General features: G+C 36.4%; 1 long non-coding RNA gene across 1 annotated transcript; it reads left to right on the top strand.

Moving 5' to 3' along the window:
* The first annotated feature begins 1,106 nt into the window (after positions 1–1,106).
* LOC109490926 lies at positions 1,107–7,812 on the top strand. The gene is made up of 3 exons (XR_002144291.1): positions 1,107–1,150; positions 1,664–1,697; positions 7,751–7,812. It is a non-coding gene; the product is annotated as an uncharacterized LOC109490926 (long non-coding RNA).
* The last annotated feature ends 1,592 nt before the right edge of the window (positions 7,813–9,404 follow it).

Raw genomic sequence — 9,404 nt, 5'->3', positions numbered from 1 at the left:
TCTGCCCTTTCTTTTCTCTTATTTTCTATGTAATCTTTGGGATAAAACCACTTACCACACAGTAAATTACTAAGTACATTAACTGGGGTAGTTGAAATCTCAGCCAAGCACAGAAATAACAAAATGGAAACTATGCTGTTTTCACACTCAGGCTCTTAGAGAACATATACTACTTCACAAAGCATACTTATTCAGTAATTTCCTTAAAGAGCACTAGCATCCTTTCCATTTTTAAAGCCCCACTTCCTGGGCTATTTCCTTCTACAGCACACTAAGCGTTGAATTAATCACCACAGACTTTTTTAAAGAAATATCGAGGCCAACAACCAGCTTTCAAAAACTGTATCCTCCACTCCAATTAAACAGTCCTACGTGTTCGTGAGGAAAATTTACACCAGCCTACGTCAAAGGACAAACAACAGAAAAGAAAAGAAAAGAAAAGAAAAGAAAAGAAAAGAAAAGAAAAGAAAAGAAAAAAGNTAATCACCACAGACTTTTTTAAAGAAATATCGAGGCCAACAACCAGCTTTCAAAAACTGTATCCTCCACTCCAATTAAACAGTCCTACGTGTTCGTGAGGAAAATTTACACCAGCCTACGTCAAAGGACAAACAACACAAAAGAAAAGAAAAGAAAAGAAAAGAAAAGAAAAGAAAAGAAAAGAAAAGAAAAGAAAAAAGAAAAGAGAAGAGAAAAGAAAAAAGAAAAGAAAAAAGAAAAGAAAAGAAGAAAAGAGAAGAGAAGAGAAGAGAAGAGAAGAGAAAGAAAAGAAAAAAGAAAAAAGAAAAAAGAAAAACGAAAAGAAAAGAAAAGAAAAGAAAAGAAAAGAAAAGAAAAGAAAAGAAAAGAAAAGAAAAGAAAAGAAAAGAAAAGGAAAGGAAAGGAAAAGGAAAGAAAAGAAAAGAAAGAAAACGTTCCATTCGCTTTGGCCAGTAGATCTAAGTGAGGGTACTCCAAACAGCTGGGAACTTGCTGGTAGAGAGCCACTGAGAAGACCAATCATCTCCGACTTTCTTGGGAGTGTGAACTAATACAACAGTGCCGTAACCGTACTGATGCCGTAAAGTGTGAGGGCGTGTAGCCGCTCTCCTTCCCCCTGCTGTCCTCTTTGAAGCCGCGACTTGCTCAAGCAAACCAACAACGCTTCAAGGTTAGGAAACTGACGCACAAGAACAACCAATCACGGGCACCTAGGCTTTAAGTTGTAGCCAGTCAGTAATTTCCGTCCTTGGCTTCCACCTTTTCTCTATAAAAGCCTCTAGAAGGCACCTGTGAGTGATCTCTTCACACCATTTACTATTTGGCGCTGTTTGACTGGAATCCATTTTTGCTTAAATAAGCCATTAAAGTATTTAATACGCCTCACTTTATCTCTTAACAGATGTAAACAGAATTTTAAAGAAAAAAACTCTGTTTTTAGTAAACGAACTGACTTTCACACTTGTTTTTGTGTTAAGGATTCTATTGTGAGTATCAGTTATTTTATTGTATCGAAATGTGTCAATGCTTCCACGGCCAAGCTTGCTTGTGCTGGCACTGTCGTTATTCATGCAGCTCAACTTAATGGTCTGGTGGGACTTCTGCTGTCTCCAAACGCAGTGGTCTGTCCAGCATGCATCTTGTGATGTTCGAGTTAATACTTAAGCTCTTTCTTTTTTTGTAGGTAGATGCATGATGACCAAATATCTTGGCTCAAGGTAGGTTAGTTTCTCTTGCTTCCCAAACTACCATTCTAATTTGCCTGTTAAGTTTGTAAAATCACTGCCCGAATTTCTGATTGTAACCTAAGGAAGCATGTAAAACCAATGAAAACAAAGTGTTGTGAAATGATTATTATGGAAGAATAAATCCATCTGCCTTCTATGATATATTCAATAATAGAGAATTTCTTCCTCTCCTAAATTCCTGTTTGCAATTTTTTGAGTACTTTTCCATTTCTACTTTGTATTACATATATTTGCATGCGTGTCTTAGCTTCCATACTAAATTTTAGTGTTTTTAAGGTCAGACACAAATACTTAATAATTTTTATCTTCCCTTATTAGTTCTAATATACTGTAAATGAATGTCTGAGAAGTATAAAGTACATGTGCTTTGAGACAAGATTCTTTGGCTTTACAAAATGAATTTTAGGAAAGTATTACCTGAACATGATTTAAAAAAAAAAAAATACCAGCAAGCAAAAACAGTACACTATAAAACATTAAACATAGTACCTATAAAATTGGGTTTATAAAGAAAACTAATGCTCCCTGTCCTATGTTTCCCCAAAGCTAGGCTTCGTCCCCAGAGTCCGTTATGTTTCCTTCACTTAACTATATATGCTTTTAATTCTTTTGGTTTATTTCATAACAAGAAATAATTGCTTATACTGTGTCTTGACATTTCCGTTTTATGCCTTTAAAATCGATTTACTGTCAATGGTCAAAACTGACTTCTCAGTAGTTGCTTATTGACTTAGCATAATAATATATGTTGATTTAATTTGTATTGTAAGCATTCCTTCATTCCTTTTTATCTCAATATAGTTAAATAAGTATTTTAATCATCTGTTACCTCTTAATTAATAATATACTTTGTTTTATTTTATTTTAGAGAGAGAGTGTGTGAGTGAGGGGAAGAACAGAAGGGGAAAGAGAGGGAGGGGGAAAGAATCTCAAGCAGACTCCATGCTGAGTGCGGAGCCCCATGTAGGGCTTGATCTCATGACCCTGAGATCACCACCAGAGCTGAAACCAAGGGTCAGACACCTAAACAACAGAGCCACCTAGGTGCCCCTAAATAATATACTTTAAATCAAATAAATATCAATATCTTAAAAGTGAAGCACTATAGCAAACCTTTGTTGATGGTGCCTAGTTGCATAAAAATCATCCCTTCTGCCTTAAACACAACTCCTCTATTAGGGTCATTATGATCCCAGAAAAAAAAACTACATTTCCTAGAATGCCTTGCAAGGGGGTGGCTGAGGCAGTATGAATAGAAATAGTTTGGAGAGGTTTTCAAAACACCTCTTTAAGGGAGCTAACTCAGCTGATAGGTATACCCTTTTGCCCTCCCTTTCCTCCTTCTGAACTTGGACACGATGGTGACATCTTGTGTGATGGATGGCCTGCACTAATGAGTCCATGTAGGGGATGGAGAAAACATGCTAAGCAGGGATGGTACAGCCAAAAGAGAAAGAGCTCGGAATCTTGGTGGCCTGTGGAACTGCCATACTATCCATTGGCTACCTATTTCTGGATATCTCTTGAAAAAGAAAAATAAATCATTATTTTATTTAAAACAATGTTATTCAAGTTTTCAGTCATACCATCCATCCTATATTATTTGACTTATATGTTGTTATATAGTAAATATTAAATAGAAATAGGGAGAGGAATGGAAGGAATACTGGGCAGAGAAATTTTACAAGTGAACCTACCAAAGGAGCTAAACTCTTTCCTGTGATTTAGTTACACCTTTTTTGTAGCAACATATTCTAATTTTTTATACAAAATTCCTATAGCAAAAATATTAAGTGAGAGAACTTTAGAAACAGAAGCAATAGGATGCACAGAGCATCCTTCTATTGCAGTGCACAGAAGTCTGGCAAGCAGGGCTGGACATCAGACTCTGGACTTGAAACCTCCTACCGCTGGCTTTCAAAGTGCTCAGCTAAGGAAATACTGGCTCTTTCCCTGGTGAAATTGAGTACAGGGCACAAAACAATATGAAATGGGGAAAATGTCTGCTTTAGCCCTGTTGTACCATCTCAGGTTTCATGTTAGGTGTGAAGAACAGCCTCACCATCAGGCCTATCAGAAGTCATTGTCTGAGGTTTCCACTTTCCATTGGTGGCAAGGTAAAGCAGTGAGAACATTTTCTAATTTGTGCTTGTGTTTGGGGAAGCACCAGACTACATCCTGGTAGCATAGATGTTGGGTCCAAACATGACTGTTGACTAGGACTGATTTTCTAGAACACTGGGCTATGGCTAGTTTCTATAGAGGTTTTCAGAGAGTTAGGTCTTTCAAGGGAGGTCAGCCAAAAGGGACTCCATCTTAAATGAGTTAACCTTTCTGTCTCACTACTCAGTCAGTGTTAGAGGAAGATCCTGCTGCCTCTTTCCTCTCATCCCACTCTCCATTAACACTATTCTTTCAAAGACAGTAAGTCACCTCCAGACTGGCAAACATGTGATCATCTTTAATCCCTGTGCCTTTTAAAAATCAGCATAAACTTTAAAAAAAATTATCAGTAAGAACACATGCATCTGGTATTTTATTTCCCCCCGAGATAGAGATACTGAGGTTTATATTATTATATTCTTCAAAAAAATCAGATTCTAAATTTAAAAAATCAAGTTCTCTGCTGTTTTTAAAATAATCTTATATTAATTTATTTTCCTGTTTTACTTAATTGTATAATTTTTTCCCAAATTTTTAATTTATGCATTGATTTTTCATTCTGACAAATTTTAAATGAAAAAAGCATTATTTTTATAGTTAAGAGTTAAAGGTCAGTATATTTTGTAACTTATCTGACCTTGTTTATAACTCTATATCATACTTCTTTTAGGCTACAGTTTGTCTTTCAAGCAGTTACTGTGAGTGGCATACTCTGTTAGTCCTTAATGTCTGAAATTACTTAATTTCATTGTCAATCTTGATAACTCTTGTTTTATTCTAGGAATAGAATATTAGGTTGACAGTAATGGAGTCTTAGAAGGTTGAAAATATTACTGGCATTTATTGCTACTGATGAAAATTTTGCTGTCAGTCTTATTGCTTTTCCACTGTAGAAAATCTTCTCTCTCTGGAAGCTTTTAATTTTTCACTTTCTCATTGATGCTACAAATTCACCATAATCTATTTAGGTGTGTATTTATTTTACTTATCCTGCTCTACATGTAATGTAACAATTTTATTCAGTTCTAAAACAAATTCAGTCATTTGTTTTTTAAATATTTTTATCCCAATCCTTCTGGATTTTAGATACATAGATCAATAGATATATACATATATAAAATATGCATATGCATTATATGCATATTTATGCCTAGTAGAAGTAGCTCAGTCTCTATCATTTATCATCCATTTATTTTATTTTTTTAAAGATTTATTCATTTATTTTAGAGAGAGAGAGAGCAGGGGGAGGGGCAGAAGGAGAGGGAGAGAATCCTCAAGCAGACTCTCCACCGAGCTTGGAGCCCAACCCAGGGCTCAGTCCCAGGACCCCGAGATCATGACCTGAGCCAAAATCAAGAGTCAGACACTCAACAAACTGAGCCACCCAGGTGCCCCTCATCATTTATTTATATATATAACAAGCAGAATTCTCCATTCAATTCATTTAGTTTTCTTCTTCCAGGAAATCTATTCATTAGATCTGTCACCTATCCTCCATAGCTATCAGAGTCTCCCCAATTTTTTATCTCTTTTTCCTCTTCTCTAAAATTAGCTTTTATTTTTGAACTTTGGCATGAAGCCCTGATTTTGTTTTCCAAAGAGGTGATACTACTCTTACTGTAAATTCTACATTTGGATGTTCTGGTTTTTTTCTTAGTTCTTTCTGTGACCTTCTCTCCTCAGATGACTTGTGATTTTGTTATTGCTGTGTGTGTGTGTGTGTGTGTGTGTGTGTGTGCGTATGTGCATGTGTGTCTTGTTTTGGAAGTATTTTCTTAATGCAAAGTAATTGTTTACCATTTTTATTCATTACTTTGTGAAATCACCTCTTTAAATATGCTCATTTTTAATTATTTTTATATGCTATATTTAAATGCTTCTGTTATTGCAAAATGTTTCAGAAGTCATTTTTTGTCCTGTTAGGTAATTATGAATCAAGATAACTCTAATCTAGTCTTCAAATTTTGCCCAAATAATGTGAGGGAAGTTTAGATGGGTCTACTCCATGTTTATTTGGACAACATTTTGCTTAAGCCCCTATAATATAATTATGATGGCCAGTAAATATAATTTTTAAGGAGGGGAGAGGAAGAGATGAGGGAAAGAGAGAATCCTAAGCAGGCTCCATGCACGGGCAGGTCAATGAGGGGCTCAATCTCACAAACCTGAGGCCATGACCTGAGCCAAAATTAAGGGTCGGACACTTAACCAACTGAGTCACCCAGGCACCTCCAGAAGATATAATCTTATATTTAGTCTCAGTTGCTGATTGAGGTCATAAAAGCTAGAACTGTGTTCATTTCTGTTTTGACTTTCTGCATAATAATCTGACACCACAGTACTGCCATGTATAATATACCACTTTAGCAAGTTTTGAAAGCACCCTTTCTCTTCACAGCAGGGATCCACTCTGATCTCCAGGTGACTGCCCTGACTGAGAAATAACTGACTACAGGAGTGCAAAGGCATATAAGCTAAATGTTGTGTTTTGGTTTTGATTTAGTGAGTCTGAACGTATTTTTTTACTGTAAGACAAGTATGGAAGTGTCTCCAGGAATATCGGTCTCGGGGCGCCTGGGTGGCTCAGTCATTAAACGTCTGCCCTCGGCTCAGGGTGTGATCCCAGAGTCCTGGGATCAAGCCCCGCATTGGGCTCCTCTGCTGGGAGCTTGCTTCTTCCTCTCCCACTCCCCCTGCTTGTGTTTCCTCTCTTGCTGGCTCTCTCTGTCAAATAAATAAATAAAATCTTTTATAAAAAAAAAAGAGGAATATTGTTCTCCACCACTTTTTTGACAGACTTCTGCATGGCAGTTCCTCAAATATGTGATGATACTAGTATTTTTCCTCCATCTTTGTAATTTGGGCCTCAGATTATCAGTTGTGATGTATAAGGTGGCTTCCAACATCCAATTAGATATTGGATTCAATATCATTTAGGTTCTACCCACAATTCCAGCATACATTCCTTCCAGTTGGGTGAGGTGTATATGACTTGCCAGATTTCTTCTTAATTCTCAAAATACTCTACTAGTCTCGCTCGAAGGCAGTTGTGTGTTGAATCCTGATGCCTAAGTTCAATTTGTTCTGAATTTCACATATACTGCATAAATGACTTGCAATTTCTGCTAAATGATTGGCATTACTGATTTTTTTTCTCAAAGTAAGAAGCACTCAAGACTTCCCCATTTTGTGATGATGAATGAATTGAAGTTGCATTAAAATCTGGAATTATCCTCTATCATTTTGCTAAAATAGATGACTTTATGTTCTGAGGTTTTTCTCTCCACATTATATTGACATTACTTAAGGAGGTGCACAACTGTTTATTTATTCAACTTTCTCCTAACTTAGTACCTATTGATTACTTGAGAACTGAAACTCATTTTCTGTAATGTAGTCTATATTACTATTTGCCTTAAATTGCTTCATGTTTTCACTTTTACTTGGGACTCTATTCAAGCAATAAGTTTTTTGCAACAGGTTAATTACTAACCAAAACATGCATTGCTCATTGATGCTATATATTTACTTGCCCTTTCTCAAATGTAAAATAAGAGTATATTTGTATTTTGTTACTACACAGATTTTATTTATTGTCTTCATTTAATCTTTAGAAAATATAATTCCTACGCTCTTATTTTATGCACACTGAGCTCTTTCAGCTAGCTCCATAATTAATGGATTTGCCCCTGGTACACTCCCCTCCTCTCTCTCACGCAAACACACACACACACACGTACATACACACTCATGACACACGTTGTTAATCTCATTTGCCGTAATCACTACACTGCCAAGAAAAATTCTAGAGACCTGCTGCCAGCATAACTCTTACTGTTGCCACCTCTGCTGCATTTTAGATCTGGAAACCCATCACCATAGTGGGGTTTTTGCTAAATGTAAGTGTGCTCAGTTGGACCTCATGGTAAAGATCTGCTGATTCCATGAGGCAAAGATGTTTCCATGAGGTGAGTTTCCTTTTGTGTTATGTGAACCGTGTGAGTCCCATGATGGGCAAAACTGCCTGCCCCCATGTGTTAAAGCTTTCTGGTGGTATCAACCCACATACAGTCTGTCATTTTACTCCAAATGCCTTCCATAGCATTGAGTTGGTGGGTTGGGATGAATTCTGAGGTCAGCACTTCCGTCTTGTCTTGATGAGAGGAAAATATGCTGGATCAGATTCATTTCATCATAATGATAAGTTCCTTCTCAGATACACCTTTATCCTTCCTATAAAAAAGCTTAGTAAAGCTGTCTTGTGAGGTAAGGACTATTATCAATTTTGTTAACTCAAGAAATTCACATGGTTCCAGGAGTGCTATTAATCTGATTATTTATTTGCTTTCTCAAGCCTCCTTCCCAATACCTTACCAGCAGAGATCATGTCTTTTACACTAAGTTCTACATTCCCTGCTCTCAGTGCAGTGCCTGGAAGGGAGTACTCAAGAGCACAGTCTGCAAAACTAGTTGTCTAGTTGATGGGTGCATAGTCTTCAGCTTGTCAGCCTTCCCACCCTTCACTCCATTTTTATGCAAACAGATATATGAGAAACAGAGTAATGAATGAGGAGACAAAAATACACCTTTAAATAGTCTCAGGTGAGACCTCAGGTCCAGTAAAATACTATAAAATTTGTTTCTTTTGGTCATTTCAGCCAGATTCAGAAAGGTAGCAGGGGAGAAATCTGGGGGAGTTTTTAGGCTCATTATTATACTACTATCTTTTCAGGTAACTCCCATTTTCCCCTCAATCTAGCTTTGTCTACTTGGTTTCTATGATACTAGGTATTCTAGGCTTTCTTTTCACCATTTTAGACCTTTTTCTTCTCAAAATTGTATCATATTTTTTCCATGACACCATCCTACATCGTCCTTGCTTCTCCTTGGATGTAATTTCTCTGGGTAACCCACCTGCTGAATACATAACTGGGCATTCATCAGACACCTCAAGCATAGCTCAAACCAAATTCATTATATTTTTTCCAAATATTTTTCCTTTCCCTTAAATAACACTTTGAACTTTTCAGATTCCTAAGCAAGAAACCTTTCTGTTCACCACCAGTCTATTCTTTAGACATAGGGATAAAAGGCCCATTTATTTAATACCTACCATATTACAAGATCTGTGCTAGGCTCCAAAAACACAAAGTCAAAAAAATGTGATGCCTGTACTTATTTAAATAAAAAAGTAAATAAACAGCTAAGATACTGTTGTTGAATTCTATGATATATCTGTGTATACAAGAATATAGGACCATAAAGGTGCCATTAAATCTGATTAGACATTAAGAAAAGACTTTTAAATGAGAAGAGGTTTTGAAGGAAATGTAGAAATTAGCTACATGAGAAAAGGGGAGTGCTATATTTAGTCAAAGGAAAAATAACATGTTAAAATATATAAATATGAGCTATGATATGTTAGAGGAATGGAAAGGAGTGAGCAATGGAAGATATATGGATAATGAGCACAAGGAGAATAAGGCTAGAAGGATAGACAGGCCTGATCAACAA

This window comes from Ailuropoda melanoleuca, chromosome 5 (assembly GCF_002007445.2).
Source record: "Ailuropoda melanoleuca isolate Jingjing chromosome 5, ASM200744v2, whole genome shotgun sequence".
NCBI classification, from domain to species: Eukaryota; Metazoa; Chordata; class Mammalia; order Carnivora; family Ursidae; genus Ailuropoda; species Ailuropoda melanoleuca.
The sequence above is the reverse complement of the archived record's forward strand: the minus strand, read 5'-3'. Positions and strand labels throughout refer to the sequence as shown.